Below are 19,584 nucleotides of genomic sequence, written 5' to 3'. Positions count from 1 at the left end.
ATGGCTCATTGACCCTAATTATTTTTTTAAAAGCTGAATATGTAATTAAAAACACACTCATTCAGGCCACATATTGAGTAATATATCCAATTTAGATCATTGAGATACAAAGGACATTTGTTAATGGGATACAGGCATTGACAGCTAGTCCAGCATTTATTGTCCTGAATCTCAGAAATGATGATGACGATGCAGAAAGATGACATTTGGTCAACTGTGACTGCATTAGCTGTCCAAATAAGCATTATGACTTAGTGCCACACACCTGCCTTTTTCCTGTAACCCTGCACACATTGTTTTGGTTCAAATGATTACTAAATGCCTCGAATCAATCTGCCTCCGCCACACTTAAGCATGATTCTACAGCCCAAATACTCACTGTTGAAAAAAGTTTCGAAAATCATATTTTCTTCTTTTGCCAATTACCTTAAATTTGTGCCCTCTTGTCTTTGCAAAATTGTATCAGCATTTATCCCCTCCTCAGACATTACCAATAAAATTAAATACTTTCAAATAACATTGAGATCTAAATTGGTTTTCAAGAGAAGTGATGTTATTTTGATGCTATGCAAGCTGAAAATGAGTGAACAAAATCAAGAAACTTGACATCCTAATTGTCCAATATGAAAATCTTTGGGGCATTTTATCAATGAAGCAAAGATAAAGGTCTATACTCCAGTAAATTATACACACTGACCATCACTTTCATCACTACAAAAGTAAACTGAATTTGTGGGGGACATTTAACTGCGAAATAAATCAGAACATATTAACTGCACCAAGCACCTCCCAAAAAGAAATCCTGTCCCAATAAAACACTACTATTAAACAACACAACAATTCTTTAATAATCAGTTTCAATCATTTGTAAAACAAACTTTCTTACTCGTTTATGTTATTTCTTCCTCATAGGAATTACTGCAGCCTATCCAAAGATAAGCAGAATGAGAAATGTCACAGAATGTCTCAGACACTACCATCCTCAATCCTGATTATGTCCTGGTACAGGACCAAGAGCAGCAAAAATACTTGAGGATACCTACATGGTGCAGATTGTGAGGAGGCAGTGGTATAGTAGTAATTTTATTGGACTAATAATGTACGGTCCCCAGACTAATTTACTGGTGACATGGGTTCAACAACCAGGCAGATGATGAAACTTGAAATCAATTAAAATATAACCCTAGAATTAATAAAGCTAGTCTAATGCTGACCATTATTGATTGTCATAAGCACCCATCTGGCTCACTAATGTTCTTTAGGTGTCAGCATTCATAGAGAAGCAAGTGTGTCACCTTTACCTGACCTGGCCTACATGTGACTCCAATCAATGTCATGTATGGACTTCACAGGTCCGCTCAGAACGAAAAAAGGTAGCGGGAACACTGATCTTTGTCCAGTGCATTTAGCTGTTTCTTTATAATACATGAAGTGAATTGAATTGGCTAAAGACTGGCATCTGTAATGCTGGAGGCTTCCAGATGAAGCTGAGATTGATCATCCACTTGCCGTTTCTGGATGAAAATTCTCTCTTTGCGCTGATGTGCTTGCCTCTCCCATCATCGAAGATGGGGACATTGGAGAAGCTTGCTCCTCCAATTAGGTTAATTGTTCAAACCCATTCATAATTAGATATAGCTTGACTACAGAGCTTACACCTCATCTGTCTAGCTCTGTCTATCGCATGCTGCTTATGCTGATTAGCACACAAATAGCCCTATAATGTACATGACATCAACAAATGGAAGTCAAAACTGCAAATGGCATCACCACATTAATCTACATGTGCAGACCCTCACTGCAATGCACAGCCTACAGAGAAACTTACTGAAGGCTTGTGCACCAGAACTTGTTGCTAAGCCCTTCTAGTGCAGCTACAACATTGGCAACTAAATGACCATGTGGAAAATTGCCCAGGTATGTTCTGTACACAAAAAAATGATAAACTCAATTCAACCAATTACCACCTCATCAGTCTACCCTTAATCAACAGTAATCTTAGCAATAACCTGCTCACAGACACAATCTTGTTTTTATGAGGGTCATTCAACCCCTGCCATCGACAATAATATTTCTTTTGGATCGGGTGGGGGAGAGGAGACAAGGACGAGGAAGAGGAGACTCTCTACCGGTTGGAGTCAAAGCATGCACAAAGGAAGAATGCTGTGTTTGCTGAAGTCTATCATCATAGCAGGAGTCCTCCTTAGTCTTAAGCATCTTCATCTGCTTTATCAAAATATTCCCTCCATCATAAGGTCAGAAGAGGAAAACCAAATAGTATTCATGCCACACCGGTGCCAGACAGTGATGATCTCCACAAGAGATAATATTTAAACATCATTCCATGGCAATCAAAATGAGTCAAAATCCTGGAACTCTCTCCCCCTAGCAACATTTATAGGTATACCTACAACAAAGAGATTGCAGCAGTTTAAGAAAGCAGTACACACCACCATCTTTTGAGGGCAATTAGGATTATGCAACAAATATTGACCCAGCCAGTCATGGCACCCCCACTGAATGAATTAATAAAGTTTTGTAAAAATATTAAAATTTAATTAGAGTCATAGAGATGTACATCGATTAATAATACTTGTTGATATTTCCATTGGTTTAGTTATAAAACATAATTTTATTTTCCATGATCCATTTTCTGAATAGTTTAAGAACTAGTCAAAGGAATTGGACAAATTCAGAAATCAAGTTAGAGTTATTCACATCTCCAAACTGCAACATTAAGCATGGAGAATATAGTTAGTGACTTTATACGGTAAGTCAATATTGCTTTAATATAGTAAAGCTACCAACAGAAAAAAAACTGATTTTTATCCACAAATTTTCAACCAGATTGAGAAAACATAAATCATCTTTTGCAAAATAAATTTAAAATAAGTTCAAAGCTAAACAGTATTGCAATGAAATGATGCCCATGTGACAATGCCATTGCTTTATGCCCTGCCTTTTATTTTGAAGAAAGATTTTGAGCCAGAGGTGCCAAGTTGTCTCTTCCAAGCTAATATAGTAAACTGCTTGAGAGGATCTGGGATTTGTTTTGAGAAGTTAGAACACTAGAAGCAGCATGAAAAGATGGAGTCAGGCTCCCACAGAACCAGGAATTTAGTTTAGCCTTCAGTTGTTGGTGTTTTGAAGCTAGTTGTGGAAGCTGCTATATATTTCTCTCAGCCACAGCAAAACACCAGAACACTCTCTCTGCAGGATTTTCTCTTAGTGTTATTTTCTCCTGGACTGGAGAAACACATGTAGAACAATCTATTTTACTGATTTTGCCTTTACTAAGGATGTGCTTATGGAATGTTGCTATATTAGAACAGTTGCTGTTTAGAAATTAAATAATCTATTACTGTTAAGTTTTCCAATGAAGCTAGTTATACCAATTCTTATTTCTTTCATTTGCATTTTAGCTGGGTATAAGAATAAAGTGTTCAAGGTTTGTGTAAAGATTTGTAGCTTGGGTGCCAGTTTCAGTTATAGAGTCATACAGATGTACAGCATGGAAACAGACCCTTCGGTCCAACCCATCCATGCTGACCAGATATCCCAACCCAATCTAGTCCCACATGCCAGCACCCCACCCATATCCCTCCAAACCCTTCCTATTCACATACCCATCCAAATGCCTCTTAAATGTTGCAATTGTACCAGCCCCCACCACTTCCTCTGGCAGCTCATTCCATACACGTACCACCCTTTGTGTGAAAAAGTTGCCCCTTAGGTCTCTTTTATATCTTTTCCCCTCTCACCCTAAACCTATGCCCTCTAGTTCTGGACTCCCCGAGCCCAGGGAAAAGACTTTGTCTGTTTATCCTATCCATGCCCCTCATAATTTTGTAAACCTTTATAAGGTCACCCCTCAACGTCCGACGCTCCAGGGAAAACAGCCCCAGCCTGTTCAGCCTCTTTCTATAGCTCAAATCCTCCAACCCTGGCAATCCACTTTCAAGGAGCTATGAACCTGCACTCCAAGGTGTCTTTATTCAGCAACACTCCCTAGGACCTAAGCATTAAGTGTATAAGTCCTGCTAAGATTTGCTTTCCCAAAATGCACCTCGCATTTATCTGAATTAAACTCCATCTGCCACTTCTCGGCCCATTGGCCCATCTGGTCCAGATCCTGTTGTAATCTGAGGTAACCTTCTTCACTGAAGGTTACCTCAGAAGAAGGGCTCATGCCCGAAACGTCGATTCTCCTGCTCCTTGGATGCTACCTTGACCTGCTGCGCTTTTCCAGCAACACATTTTCAGCTCTGATCTCCAGCATCTGCAGTCCTCACTTTCTCCTAACCTTCTTCACTGTCCACTACACCTCCAATTTTGGTGTCATCTGCAAACTTACCAACTGTACCTCTGATCCTTGTGACACTCCACCGGTCACAGCCTCCAGTCTGAAAAACAACCCTCCACCACCACCCTCTGTCTGCCTCATTTGAGCCAGTTCTGTATTCAAATAGCTAGTTCTCCCTGTATTCCATGAGATCTAATCTTGCTACCAGTCTCCCATGGGGAACCTTGTCAAATGCCTTACTGAAGTCCATCGAGATCACATCTACCACTCTGCCCTCATCAATCTTCTTTGTTATTTCTTTGAAAAACTCAATCAAGTTTGTGAGACATGATTTCCACACTCAAATCCATGTTGACTATCCCTAATCAGTCCTTACCTTTCCAAATACATGTACATCCTGTCCCTCCACTTGCCCACCAACAACTTGCCCACCACTGACGTCAGGCTCACTGGTCTATAGTTCCCTCACTTGTCCTTACCACCCTTAAATGGCACCACGTTAGCCAACCTCCAGTCTTCCGCCACCTCACCTGTGACTATCAATGATACAAATATCTCAGCAAGAGACCCAGCAATCACTTCTCTAGCGTCCCACAAGGTTCTAGGGTACACCTGATCAGGTCCTGAGGATTTATTAACCTTTATGCGTTTCAAGACACCCAGCACTTCGTCCTCTGTAATACGGACATATTGCAAGGTGTCACCATCTATTTCCCTACATTCTATATTTTCCATATCCTTTTCCACAGTAAATACTGATGCAAAATACTCGTTTAGTATCTGCCCCATTTTCTGCGGCTCCACACAAAAGCTGCCTTGCTAATCTTTGAGGGGCCCTATTCTCTCCCTAGTTACCCTTTTGTCCTTAATGTATTTGTAAAAACCCTTTGGATTCTCCTTAATTCTATTTGCCAAAGATATCTCATGTCCCCTTTTTGCCCTTCTGATTTCCCTCTTCAGTATACTCCTATGCCTTTATACTCTTCTAAGGATTCACTCGATCTATCTAATTCAACATGGAGGACGGGAAAAATTTCTGGCTGTAACAGCTGCTCCGTTTTTGAGGTATTTTAGGTGCTGGAGGTGATTTCCTCAAATTCCAGGAGCAACAATTACTGTTTTATATGCTGTTGCATTGTTTTGGAACTTTGGGAAAAAAAATGTCAAAACAACAGCAGTTTTAAAAGGGAGAAAAACAGACAAAACAAGCACATGCTGAGGTCAGTGTAGGAGAGATAGTTATTGTGGGTATGTTCGTTAAGTTAGGAATCTGGTTTGCTGATGTTTGTCCCCTTTCTAGGCGACATCGTCAGTGCCGAGGAGCTGCTGTACTGTGTTGGTTGGAATTTATTTGGTTCCTGCTGCTTCCGGTTGAATGTTGCAATGGTTGGTATATTGGATCTAGGTCAATATGTTTATTGATGGAGTCCCTGGATGAGTGCCAAGCTTCTAGGAATTCTTTGGTCGTCCTCTGTTTACCCTGTCCTATTATTGTTGTATTGTCGTCTGTGTGTATAGATACTAAGGATAGCTGGTCATGACGTTTAATGGCTAGTTGACATGCATGAATGCAGATGGCTAGTTGTCTGCCAGTTTGGCCTGTACAGTGTTTTGTGCAGTCTCAGCATGGAATCTTGCATACCATGTTTGTCCTGTGCATGATGGGTATTGGATATTTTGTTCTGGTGGGTTGTCGTCTGAGCGTGGCTCTTGGTTTATGTGGTGTCATAAATCCGAGTGGTTGGAGGGGTCTGGCTGTCTGTTCACAGTTTTTTATCACATAAGGTAGAGTAGTTAGTGTATTGGGTTGTGGCATGTCCTCGTTGCATTGTTTGTCTGCCAAGCATCTGCAGATGAAGTTGCGGGGATACCCATTCATGACAAAGACTTTGTAGAGGTGTACTTCTTCCTGTCTTTGCAGGTCAGGACTACTGCAGTGTATTATAGCCCTTTTGAACAGGGTCTTAATGCAGCTTTTCTTGTGTGTGTTGGGTGGTTACTCTTATAATTCAGAATCTGATCCATGTATGTGACTTTTCTGTACACTTTTGTTGTGCATTCCCTGTTCTGTGTTCTTTCTACCATCCTATCCAGGAATGGGAGCGGCTTGTTAATTTCCTCCTCTCTCGTAAATTCTATCCCTGTCAGCACGGTGTTGATAATCTGATGTGCGTTCTCAATCTCTGTTCTTTTAATTACTACAAATGTTTTCCACATATCTGATCCAAAGCTTGAATCGGATTTTTGGGAGGGCTGTTTGTTCTAGTCTTTGCATCACTGCTTTTGCTATGATCCCACAGATGGGTAAGCCCATAGCTGTCCATTGATTTGTTCATATATCTGGTTGTTGAATATGAAGTGCGCCGTCAAGCACAGGTCCAGTAGTTTGAGTATGCCACCCTGGTTGATTGGTTCCACGTCATGTCATTTGTTCTGTTTGTCCAAGAGGTTGGCTATTGTCTTTTTGACTAAGGTTTTGTCAATCGAGGTAAACAGTGCCATTACATTGAATGAGAACATAATTTTATCCTTGTCTATGCTTATGTTCTTGATATTGTCTTGGAATCCCTGTGATGATTGTATGCAGTGTTTGGATCTGCTGATTAGATGTTTGAGTTTTTGTTGATGTTCTTTTGCCAGTATATGTGATGGAGTTCCTGGAAATGCCTAATGGGTTTAAGTGGTATGTCTGGTTTACATACCTTAGGTAATCCGTAAGATCATGGGGTGTTGGTGCCTTCTGGTTTTATCTTTTGTCGGTCTGTCTTGGTTATCAGTCTACTTTTGTGTAGGTTCCATAGTGTGTTGTTTATTCTATTGGTTAACTGTGACATGGGGTCACACTCCCTCTGTAGGTAAGTGTCGGTATCTGCAAATAGTTCCTCTGCTTTTTGAATGTAGTCCACTTGGTTCATGATTACTGTCATTCTGCCTTAATCCGCTGGTACTATGAATATGATTTTGTCATTTTTGATTGTTTTTAGAGCTTCTCTCTCCTTCGTGTTAAGGTTGTTTGTCTGTGTTTTCTATGTTAGTAAGGGTACAATGGTTTGTCTGACCGTTTGCTGTCTCTCTTTGGTTAGTCCGTTTGTTCTGAGCGTACATTCTAATGCAGCTAGGAAGTCTGTTTGTCCTGCATCCCTGTGATTGTAATTGAGTAGCTTAACTTGTACCACTTTTTCTGTGTCTGTGACCTGTCTGTGGAGAGGTTTCTAACCCAGGTGTCTGTCATGTTGTCTTCTTCTGATTAGTTTAGTCATTTTGTCTTGTAGTGCCTTTTTTTTTTGTTTGTGGTTCTGTCCCATCTTATTGTGATGGCCTGCTTGATTGTTACAATCTACTTGTTTGGTCACTTTTGAAATTAATGATTTTGGCACGTGATTTCTTGTCCATACCTGTGTCGTCTGTTGTGTGCATTCATGAACATCAACTAGCCACTAAATCCCATGATCAGCTATCCTAAGTATCTACACACACAGACAACAAGGACCAGAAATTTGACTGGGACAAGCCAAACATTGGACAGCCAGAAAATTCCTAGAGGCTTGGCACTCCATCAGTAAACACATTAACCTGGACCCAATATATTGACCATTGTAACAAACAACCGGAACTGGCAATTGGAAGCAACAGGAACAAAATCAAATAAATTCCAACCAATCCAGTTCAGCAGTGCTTCACAGGAGGCTCCACAGCACTGAGGATGTCAATTAGAAAGGGGATGAAAACATCTGCAGACCAAATTCCCAGCTCAGCGAACATACCCACAACAACTGCTAGAATAAAGTGTGTTTTGCTTAAAGCTAAGAAGAGTGACCAATGGAACTACATCTGTAACACAACATCTTACATATGCCTGTAAATAAGATTAAACTTGAAGTGTTCCATAACACACAACACATACCTATGGAGGTCCCAATTCCTGTAGTTATTAATTTAAAGACAGACCTATTTTTGGTTGATCTTCTGGGCATGTTACTAAAAGCTTATCCTACATCAAGGCTACTGAAGACATGGACCTAGACATGCCATATTAATAGTTATACATATTAGTTCACAGATTACAGCAACTAGAGCCGTGAAAAGCAGTAAATCTTCCTCAAAGACTTTGCCACATTGATACCTATGAAAATTGCTACACTGTTGAGTTAAGAAGGTTCAGGGTTCAGAAGACAGATCCAAAAAACCAAAGGAAGGCATGTATATAACATCTTGTGAAATCTGGGTTATGTAAAATGGGGATACCAATCCAGATCAGAAGATTTGGGCCACAATCTAAGCATTTGGAATTTGGATTCATCGAAACAAGTGGTGTTAAAATTTAAAGCCAAACATACCTGAAATTAAGATAGAAGAGAACTAACTCAAGAAAAACTCTTATAAGTCAAGTCACAATCATAACAATTCCTCTCCAGATAAACCCTGCAATTATTCGGAGATTGTATTTGGACTTCATTCCATGCCAATTTTCATTTCTACTCAGAGATCAAGCTTGCTAATGCTCTTCAGAAGGGTTTAAACTAATGCAGCAGGGGGATGGGGACCTGAATTGTTGTTCCACAGTACAGGAATTTGAGAGTAGTGAGGTCAGGGATAGGTTTACAAAGTCGCGAGAGGACATTGGCAGTCAGGATGTTGGTTTGAAATATGTGTACTTCAATGCCAGGAGCATTCAGAATAAGGTGGGTGAACTTGCAGCATGGGTTGGTAGTTGGGATTTTGATGTTGTGGCCATTTCAGAGAAATGGCTAGAGGAGGGACAGGAATGGTTGTTGCAGATTCCAGGATTTAGATGCTTCAGCAAGAACAGAAATGATGGTGGGGGGGTGGGGTTGTTTGGGGGGTGAAGAGAGACAGAGGGAGAGAGAGAAGCAGGAGGAGGAGGAAAAGTGTGGCATTGTTAATCAAGAGTAGTATTACAGCAGCTGAGAGAACGTTTGACGACTCATCCACTGAGGTCAGAAACAGGAAAGGAGAGGTCACCCTGTTGGGAGTTTTCCATAGGCCTCCGAATTATTCCAGGGATGTAGAGGAAAGGATAGCAAAGATCATTCTCAACAGGACCGAGAGTAACAGGGTAGTTGTTATGGGGGACTTTAACTTCTCCAATATTGACTGGATATACTATTGTTCAAGTAGATTAGATGGGTCAGTTTTTGTTCAATGTAAGCAGGAGGGTTTTCTGACACAGTATGGAGACAGGCCAACAATGGGAAATGCCATATTGGATTTGGTACTGGGGAATGAAAACTGCCAGGTGTTAAGATTTGGAGGTAGGTGAGCATTTTGGCGAAGGTGACCATAATTCATATATGTTTACAATAGCAGGGATAGGATTATACCACAGAGAAAGAGGCACAACTGGGGGAAAAGCAATTATGATCTTATTAGGCAAGAGTTAGGATGCATAGGATGGGGAAGGAAACTGCAGGGGATGGATACAACTGAAATGTACAGCTTTTTCAAGGAACACCTATTGTGGGTCCTTGATAAGTATGTGATTTAGCAGTTTGGATCAGAAATTGGCTAGCTGAAAGAAGACATGGTGGTTGATGGGAAATATTCAGCCTGGAGCTCAGTTGCCAGTAGTATGCCACAAGGATCTGTTTATCATTTTTATAAATGATCTGGACGTGGGCATAGAAGGATGGGTTAGTAAATTTGCGGATGACACTAAGGTAGGCAGAGTTGTGGACAGTACTAAAGGATGTTGGTGGATTACAGAGGGACAGTGATAAGATGCTGAGCTGAGCTGAGAAGTGGCAAATGGAGTTTAATGCGGAAACGTGCAAGGTAGTTCAGAAAAAGTAACAGGAATGCAGAGTATTCGGTTATCTGCAAAATCCTTGGCAGTGCAGATGAACAGAGAGATCTCGGTGTCCTGGTGCATAAATCTCTGAAAGTTGCCACCCAGATTGATAGGGTCGTTCAGAAAGCATCTGGTGTGTTGGTTTTTATTGGTAGAGGGACTGAGTTTCAGAGCCACAAGGTCATGCTTTAGCTGTACAAGACATTGGTAAGGCCACACCTGGAGTATTGCATGCAGTTCTGGTCACCGCATTGTAGGAAGGATGTGGAAGCTTTGGAAAGGGTTCAGAGGTGATTTACTAGGAGGATGCCTGGTATAGAAGGAAGGTCTTACGAGGAAAGGCTGAGGGAACTGAGGCTGTTATATCGTTGGAGAGAAGAAAGTTGAGAGGTGACTTAATCGAGATACATAGATAATCAGAGGATTAGATAGGGTGGACAGTGAGAGCCTTTTTCCTCAAATGGCAAAGGCCAACCTGATGGGACATAGCTTTAAATTGAGGGGTGATAGACTTAGGACAGATATTAGGGGTAGTTTCTTCACTCAGAAAGTAGTAGGGGCTTGGAACGGCCTTTCTGCAACAGTAGTCGACGTTAAGGGCATTTAAATGGGCATTGGACATACATATGGATAATAATGGAACGGCGTAAGTTAGACGGGCATCAGATTATTTTCACAGTTCGGCGCAACATTGAGGGCCGAAGGGTCTATACTGTGCTGCAACACTATTCTCCTTCACAGACAGAAGTAAACTGCTCTTAGGTATGTTTTAATAATTCAGGAAGCATTTCCCTAATTAACTAAAAATATTCAAAATAAATTTGAAGAGGAAGAAAATACTGGAGACAAGTTACTGGATGCTGAAATCTGAAACAAAAGCAGTAACTGCTGGAGAAACGCAGCAGATCTGGCAGCATCTGTGGAGAGAAAGAAAATCTCACATTTCGGGTCCAGTAACCTCTGAAAAGTAGATTTGAAATGTTAATTCTGCTTTCTTTCCACAGAGGCTGTCAGACCTGCTGAGTTTCTCCAGCAATTTCTGCATCTTCCTTTCTTTCTTATTTTCCAAACATCAAAATATCAAAAGCTAACTTTGTAGGATATTCATTACAGACACAGGACATTTGATCCAACAAGTCCAAGCCACTCACATTTCATCTCATCCTTTCACCCCAATCTATCATTCCTTCTTCCCTATGTTTGTCCAACCTTGCCTTAAATGAATCTATAGTGTTTATTTCAACTACTCCCACAGAAACAGGTTCTACCTTGCCATGACCCGTTATGCAAAGTAACCCTTCCTGAATTGCCTCTTGGAAATTTTCCTCATAAAATGTTGTTACAGCTGTTGGACCCAAGGTCACGCGTGAGTTGGATTGTGGGAGGGAAAGGACCAGGGCCTAAGTGGGGTGGCCTTTCACAGTCCCCTCCTTCCTGATGCTATGATTCTTGATTGAGTGCAGAGTGCCCGTTGATGAGCAATACCACCCGCTCCCAAGTAGACTGGTTTCACAGTAAAGCTCAGGTAACTGATGTCAACTGACTCATTAATAAGCCTGACTGACATATCTCCACAGTGGATGCATTTCTGACATTGGCCCCTTCATACTGATTCAAATACTGGAAGTTTTCTGCTGCTGGCAAACTGACATGCAGCCTCTCTTCCAATTAACTGGGCCACTGCTATAACATGATGGAATGGATTAAACTCTGCCGAATGAGTGATAGTAATAAATGAAGGCTGACATTCAATGTAGTTTTAAAACTTGCCACAGTATGAAACCACAACTTCTGAATTATTACTGATGATTGATTTAGTGTCTTACAATCTAGGTTCATGCCATTCTAATTAGCTATGCCCATACTATTTAATCTTTGTTTAGGTGAAACTCTGCATATGCAACATTAACCATAATAATATGGCAAAGTGTCATTGTAAGGCAAATGTAAGATACAGAATACTAATTAATTATCCAAAGGAGTACAGATGGGCCATAGTCTAGATTTTATATTGGGCCAGCATACTCTGAAGACAGTATCAACTTTAGGATGTAGCTCATGCAGATATTCTGAAGTTGCAGTTTCTCACTCAATACTCCACCAGTAGCTACTGCTCACCACTCTCTCCCCCAACCTACCATCACCTGTGTATTAAGATCCAACAGCTGTTACTCAAAGCAATATAGGCAGTAGTCATTGAACTTTATGGTGATGCTTCAACAGAGAGCTGTCAGCCTCTAATTTGATTTCCATCCCTCTGTTCGTAGATTTGGGGAAAGTCCCCAACATTCTCCAGTTAAGTGTCTGAGAGTCACTTAATTAATTTGGGCTTTTTTCAACATAAACAATGCAAGGTTCCCACTAAATTTCTATACAATGAGAGAGACACCCATCCCCATACTAAATCCCGGCCATTAAGTCAGAAGTCTCTAGACACAGCTTGTCCTTTCACGTAAGTGTTAAAGATACCATGGCACTATTCAAAGATGATGTCTTGGACAATATCTAGGCCTAAATCAACTTCACTGTAGAAAACTACCTGGGTATCATCATCACACTGATACACAAAAATCTGTTTTTTATGTTTTCGATATCACAATAATGACTAAAGTCTAAAAGTTCTTCATTGACTAGAAAGCATTTTGCAATGTATTTAAGATTCTGAAAGATGTCATATAAATGAAACTTCTAAATTTCTAAAGGAAGAAATCTAATAATATATGGAATGGCAAAAAGAAATTTCCCAAGGAAGGGAAACTGTCACACCAACTAATCCCCATGTGACTACATGCAGTCAGGGCAAACATAGGCTAAAAAAAAGTTTTACCAGTATTCCACACATCCAGAGAACAAATTATTAAAGAAGGATCTCCTGATGGCAGGAAATTTTGCACATCTTTTTAACTTGCAATGAATGAAAATAGATTGGATTTATCTTTTGTAAAAAGATGGTTATTTATGTTCCCTTCACACAAAAAAACCTACTGATTTCCATTGAGCCTCCTCTAAGTCTGGACCTTGGCTATCAGGAAATGCACCAAAAAAAGACTGCTGACATGACTGGTGAAAAATTAGAATTATTTTTGTCTGGTGTGGATACTTATTTTTGTATTATTTTTGGGTTTTAATGAAATGGAGAAGGAATATGGACATCACCCAACAAGAGGGTGGCCTCTAATTTCCAAGTAAGTGCATTGCATATCCTGCTTAAAAAAAAGGACGAAGTTGATAATTTTATGCAAATAGCTCCAAAGTGAAATTTGAATCAATTCTATGTCTCAAAGATAATTCAGAGATTTTATCATCTGTGAAGTCCCAGGATTTGAGAAGTATTCGCTGCTTCATTGCTCAGTCCAGTTAAAAAAGAAATCTTATGAACTATGCACCTAACAATATCTAGATGAAGTTTATGAGATTAAGTGATTCCTGGCGATTGATTTGGTAGAATATTTGATACCTATTCTCTTAAATGCATATTGTTGAGTAACATTATATTGATTTCTTAGCGCTCATGTGGCACTAGGGTAATGTCCCTTCTTCTGAGCCAGGAGACCAGGGTTCAAGTCCTACCTCCTCCGCAGGTGTGTCATAACATTTCTGAACTGGCTGATTAGAAAATACCTGTACTGGTTTCTTGATAGCTGGTGAGACTGATCTGAATTTTAACTTTACCTGGCACATACTTTTAGGGGCGAGACTGTGGTGCTGGAAAAGCACAGCCGGTCAGGCAGCATGCGAGGAGCAGGAGAATTGACATTTCAGGCAAAAGCCCGCTTCATCAAAAACATCGATTCTCCTGCTCCTCAGATGTTACCTGACCGGTTGTGCTTTTCCAGCACCACACACTTGACTCCGATCTGCAGTCCTCACTTTCTCCTACACACTTTTAGGGTCATTGGCTGTGGATGAACAAATGGCTGTCAACTGAATCCCTACTGATGGATAGATAGGCTAGTCAATAGATGTCTTGAAGCATAGTGATGGGCAACTGAAAATAGCCAATCATAGTTTACCCAGAGTAACGCAAGGCAGTTAATATTAGTCCTTATTTTCTGTAGTCTGTCACAGTTATCCAGAATAACCCAAAGCAGATAATACAAGCCTCTTCATACTTCGAGTACCAAAAAACAACTTGAATTGATAAAGCACTATGAGCATAGTAAACTGTTCCAAAGCACATCAACGGAACATTATCTATTAAAATTTCACTCCAAAACACAAAACAAAATCAAATGAGCTTCAAACAGACCAGTTTTAAACTCCATTGTGAAGATGGAGAGGTAAAGAAAATAGGAAGGTAACTCCTGATGCTTAGAGTCCAAGCAGATGCAGACATTACTGCAATGGCAGAACAACTAAAACTGGGCAACAGAAGAGGTTGGAAATTGCTTATAAATAATTAAAGAGCTGAAGGAGGTTACACAGTAGGGCAAAGATGAGATTATTGGAGGAAATTTAAAACGATGATGACAATCTTAAATTTGAGTTGCTGGACTGGAAATCAATATCAGCCAGCAAACAGTGGGGTGATGGACAAACAGAACATGGCATGATTAGGATACAGGCAAAGTTTTGGATTAGTTTAAATTTATATAGGGTAGGTGACCACCAGGACAGGAGTCAGCCTTTGTCACATTTAGTACTGTGAATTGATGGTTACCTGTACATCCTCAGCTTTTCCCATTGGGGAGGGGTCAGGTGCATCATGGTCAGTAGAACCCTGCAAGGAATGATCAATTTATTAAGTGTTTGGAATCTTATTTGAATCTACTATTTTGCTAGTGTTATGCTAGTGTGTTTGGCTTGGCAAGTTTTTCTGGAGCTAGAATAGCTTAAGAAACAAAAGGTAAACACTTTTCAAGTTCACCTGCAAAAACAGACTGCAAAATGCATTAGAATGTTTGATTAGGGATGCATCAACAAAGTTTACTCTGTACTTTCCTGTAACTGTAAATCCAGTATCCCTAAATACAAAAATCGGACCTCTTCTTCATAAATAAATTAATGAAGCTCCTCTGACATTGCTTGTTGGGAGCCAATCAATAGATTTTTGTGTACATACAAGCAACATTATGAAAAACTAAGAGACTAAAACATATAACAGAAAATATATCAAGTTTACTCAGTGACTGAAACTAAGAATATCACAGGGTATTTTTATTGTAGGAGTGTTTGAGATATTTCCTGGCTCTAACTCTTGGAATCATGTGCATTGTGTGGAAAATTTAATGCGATCTGTACCACTGGTTTAAAGTCGAAAGCCCAACATATGAATAAGGAACAAGGGTAGGCCATTCAGTCCCTGTAGCCTGCTCTGCCATTTAAAAGATCATAGCTCATCTGACTGTAACCTCAAATCTCCACTATTACCAATATTCTTTCACACACTTGCTTAAAAAGAATTTTTCCACTATAGATATAATAAAGGCAAGATATTACAGATCTGCAAATCTGAAAACAACTAAAGAGAATGCTTCATTCTGAAGAATTCATACCAGGCTTGAAACATTAACTCTGAAACATTTCTCCCCTGGAGATGCTACCAGACCAGAGTTTCTCCAAAAATGTATCCACTAGTTTCTTAAAAATACTCAAGGACTGTGCTTCCTTCACCTTTTCAGATAGAGTTCCTAAGACCTGTGACCCTCCAAGGGAAAAAGAGTCTCAACTCTATTTTAAAACAGCCGATCCCTAGTTCTCAATTCTATGAGACACATCCTTTCCACATCCAACTTGTTCTTGTACACCAGTCAATAAAGGTAAGCATGCAAGTACAGCAGGTAGTGAAGAAGGCTAATAGCATGCTGGCCTTCATAACAAGAGGGATTGAGTATGGAAGCAAAGAGGTTCTTCTGAAGCTGTACAGGGCCCTGGTGAGAAACCAGAGGACACAGCTTTAAAATACGGGGTAGACCATTTAGGACAGAGATGAGGAGAAACTTCTTCACCCAGAGAGTGGTGGCTGTGTGGAATGCTCTGCCCCAGAGGGCAGTGGAGGCCCAGTCTCTGAATTCATTTAAGAAAGAGTTGGATAGAGCTCTCAAGGATTGTGGAATCAAGGGTTATGGAGATAAAGCAGGGACATGATACTGATTAAGGATGATCAGCCATGATCATATTGAATGGTGATGCAGGCTCGAAGGGCAGAATGGCCTACTCCTGCACCTATTGTCTACTGTCTATTGTTAAGACACCACACGTTTCAATTAAGTCGCCTCTTACTCTTCCAAACTCTAATGGAGATAAGCTTAGCCTGTCCAACATTGCCTCATAAGAAAACTAGCACATTCCTGGGAATAGTCTAGTAAACCTTCTCTGAACTGCTTATAGTGCATTCTTTAAGAAGGGTGAACAGTACTGAACACAGTATTGTAGGTGTGGTCTCACCAAAGCACTGTGTAACAAAAGCATAATCGTCCTACTTTTTGAATTCAGTTCCCCTCTCAACAGATTATAATTTTCTATTGTCTTTCCTTATTATTTGCTGTACCTCCATACTTACCTTTTGCATTACTCATGCCTTAAATAATAATTTCATGTCTTAATCCCTCACTTGCTTCTGAAGCTTCAACAAAAAGAAAAACAGTGAGGAAGATGCTCCAAGTTGCAAGTAGGCAAGATAACAAAAGGCTGGATTCAAATTACATATTGGGTGCTGGAGAAACTGACAATTAATATTACTATTGGGATATTGATGCAACAAGTAGGAGCATTGAGAAAGTTACAATTGATGGTGACACGGTTCTGGAAAAATCAAATGACATGGCTACATTTAAGAAGGACAGCAGAAGCAGTGTCTAGGAAGAGTGAAAATATTTTTCCAGCAGTAACTGAGAAACCTGTAAGATTTTAAATAAATATTAATGGGCATTTTTAAAATATATACATATAACTTCCCAGGAGAAGTCTTTCAACCACAATGTATCCTTATGATGATGGAAATTGAACTCTTGCAGACAAATATTGAATGAACAACAAAGAATCCAGTTGATGTGATGGAGGTACAATGATTGGAAATGTAAGGAAGTTACAATTTCAAGATAATAAATTAAGCATACTACATTTAATTTTGTGGAAGAAATTCAGCAGTGAACAACAATATGGAAGAATAAATCTCTTAGCACCACCTTAACTATGGGCATTCCTTCTTGGGAAAAAATGACAAGTTATTAAAAATAAGACTTAGGTCTGAATCGTAACATTAAACAACTGAATTAAGTAAAACTGTCAAGAAGAGGTCTATTCATTAGAAGATAGAAAGAGGAAATTAATTTATGTAAAGAACACTGGACCAAAGCTCATTGTACAGGTTTGTGTCCTACAAAGCAGTCAGAAGAACCAGAAAAGGAATCCTGTCCTTGTAAATTTTCATGGCAAAATGAAGCTCTCCTTCAATTTGGCACAAAGACTCTTCTGAAAATAACACGTCTAGAAAATCGATTGCCAAAAAGTAGGTAATTCTGTCCTCATTTAGGTTTGTAGAATTTCCTTTAATTCAGTCACAATAAAGAGTTTAAAAAACAGGAACATGCCCCAGACTGTCAGTACAATTGTTTTAAGTAGAAAGTTGTCTGATCCTTCTGAAAAAGAATCTGATGGGATAGTTAATATCTCTTTAAATGTTGTGGTTCTGTTCGCCGAGCTGGAAGTTTTTGTTGCAAACGTTTCGTCCCCTGGCTAGGCGACATCATCAGTGCTTGGGAGCCTCCTGCGAAGCGCTTCTTTGATGTTTCCTCCGGTGTTTATAGTGGTCTGTCCCTGCCGCTTCCGGTTGTCAATTTCAGATGTCCGCTGTAGTGGTTGGTATATTGGGTCCAGGTCGATGTGTTTGTTGATGGAGTTTGTGGATGAATGCCATGCCTCTAGGAATTCCCTGGCTGTTCTCTGTCTGGCTTGCCCTATGATAGTAGTGTTGTCCCAGTCGAATTAAATGCCTAAAACTAGGGGGCATGCATTCAAGGTGAGAGGGGGAAAGCTCAAAGGAGATAGAATCATAAAATCCTTAACAGTGTGCAAACAGGCCATTTGGCCCAACAAGTCCAATCTGACCCTCCAAAGAGTAACCCACCCAGACCCTATTATTCTACATTTACCTCAGACTAATGCACCTAACTTACACATCCCTGAACACAATGGGCAATTTAGTACGGCTAATTGCCCTAACCTGCACATCTTTGGATTGTAGGAGGAAACCAGAGCACCCAGAGGAAAGTCACGCAGACACGGGGAGAATGTGCAAACTCCAGTCAGACAGTCACCCGAGGCTGGAATCAAACCCAGATCCTTGGTGCTGTGAGGCAGCAGTGCTAACCACTGAGCCAGAGAGTGGTAGGAGTCTGGAATGCACTGTTAGAGGTGGTGGTGGAGGCAGATAGGGCATTTAAGAAACTTTTACATCGGCACATGAATATGCAAGGAATGGAGGGATATGGACCAAGGGCAGGCAGAGGGAATTAGTTTAATTTGGCATTGTGTTCGGTGCAACATCATTGGCTGTACTGTTCTAGGTTCTATATTATATGGACGAGTTAGACCGAAGGGTCTGTTTCTATGCTGTATAACTCTATGACTCTAATATCCTTGAGCTCAGATTCAGCTTTCAGCCTTGAACTTATTAGTTTTTCTTTTATGTTTCTCCTCCATGCTCTCCCTGCATTGATATTAACTCTTCCTCCTTGCAGTCTCCGACACATTAATATCGTGTATGACACAATTTACTTGACCTCTTCAAATTCTAGCCTCCATATTACTTCCCCTCATATTGAGCTCTGCAGCCATTTCCCTCTCACTCAGACAGGTCCAGGGCTCCCTTGGTATGATGTAACTCAGTTGCCAGCATTTCCACATCCGGAGTCAGACGATTGTGGCTTTGAGTCCCCCTCCAATGAGCACATACGACATAATCCAGGCACGTATTAAAGTGGTGCATTGCAGGTGTTGTGCATGTCAGCGCTGTTATCTTTAGGATGAGATGCCCATCCCTCTCCTGGACCAACATCAACCACTACCTAAAGCAGGTGTTACTATCTCATTGTTGTTTTTGGGATCCTCCTGTGCATAGACTGACTGCCTTTCCCTCACTTGTGACTACACTTCTTGAATTGGTTGTTAAAGTGCCTTGGGATATCTTGAGGTCAAGAAGAGTGCACTACCAATGCAAGTCTTTTGTTTAAAATGTCAACAGGCCTGTAAATAAAACGTGATTCAAGCAGCAATACTTTGTCTTTGTAAGTCGCAACTTAGTCCCATGAGCTGACAGACAAAATTTATCACGGAGCATTGATTCCAGTAAATCTCCTTTGGAGATCTCATTTCACACAGGCTAAAGAGTGGAGCTTTTCTCAATCTAGTTAACAACTCCTGCAGTCAGCAGTGAACAGCTCTGCCTCTTGTCTCTGAGGTTATATAATCAGACCATGGAGTTATCAAAACCCATAGCCTCGGGCCAGCCTGATGAAGGAATTTGGCCGGA

The 19,584-nt window shown here is 40.4% G+C and overlaps 1 protein-coding gene across 6 annotated transcripts in view; it reads right to left on the bottom strand.

Annotated features, from left to right (window-relative positions):
• LOC122552657 (RAC-gamma serine/threonine-protein kinase) overlaps window positions 1-19,584 on the bottom strand; it is a 482,101-nt gene that overhangs the window by 244,174 nt on the left and 218,343 nt on the right. Inside the window, exon 2 of one of the 6 annotated variants that reach the window (XM_043695473.1) lies at window positions 14,773-14,832. The exons of the other annotated variants lie outside the window; for them this stretch is intronic. The gene's annotated coding sequence lies outside the window, so the exon portion shown is untranslated. The remainder of the gene's footprint in view (window positions 1-14,772; window positions 14,833-19,584) is intronic. 6 annotated transcript variants of the gene reach the window in all.

This window comes from Chiloscyllium plagiosum, chromosome 9 (assembly GCF_004010195.1).
Source record: "Chiloscyllium plagiosum isolate BGI_BamShark_2017 chromosome 9, ASM401019v2, whole genome shotgun sequence".
In the NCBI taxonomy this organism is placed as follows: Eukaryota; Metazoa; Chordata; class Chondrichthyes; order Orectolobiformes; family Hemiscylliidae; genus Chiloscyllium; species Chiloscyllium plagiosum.
This window is presented reverse-complemented; position numbering and strand designations above follow the sequence as displayed.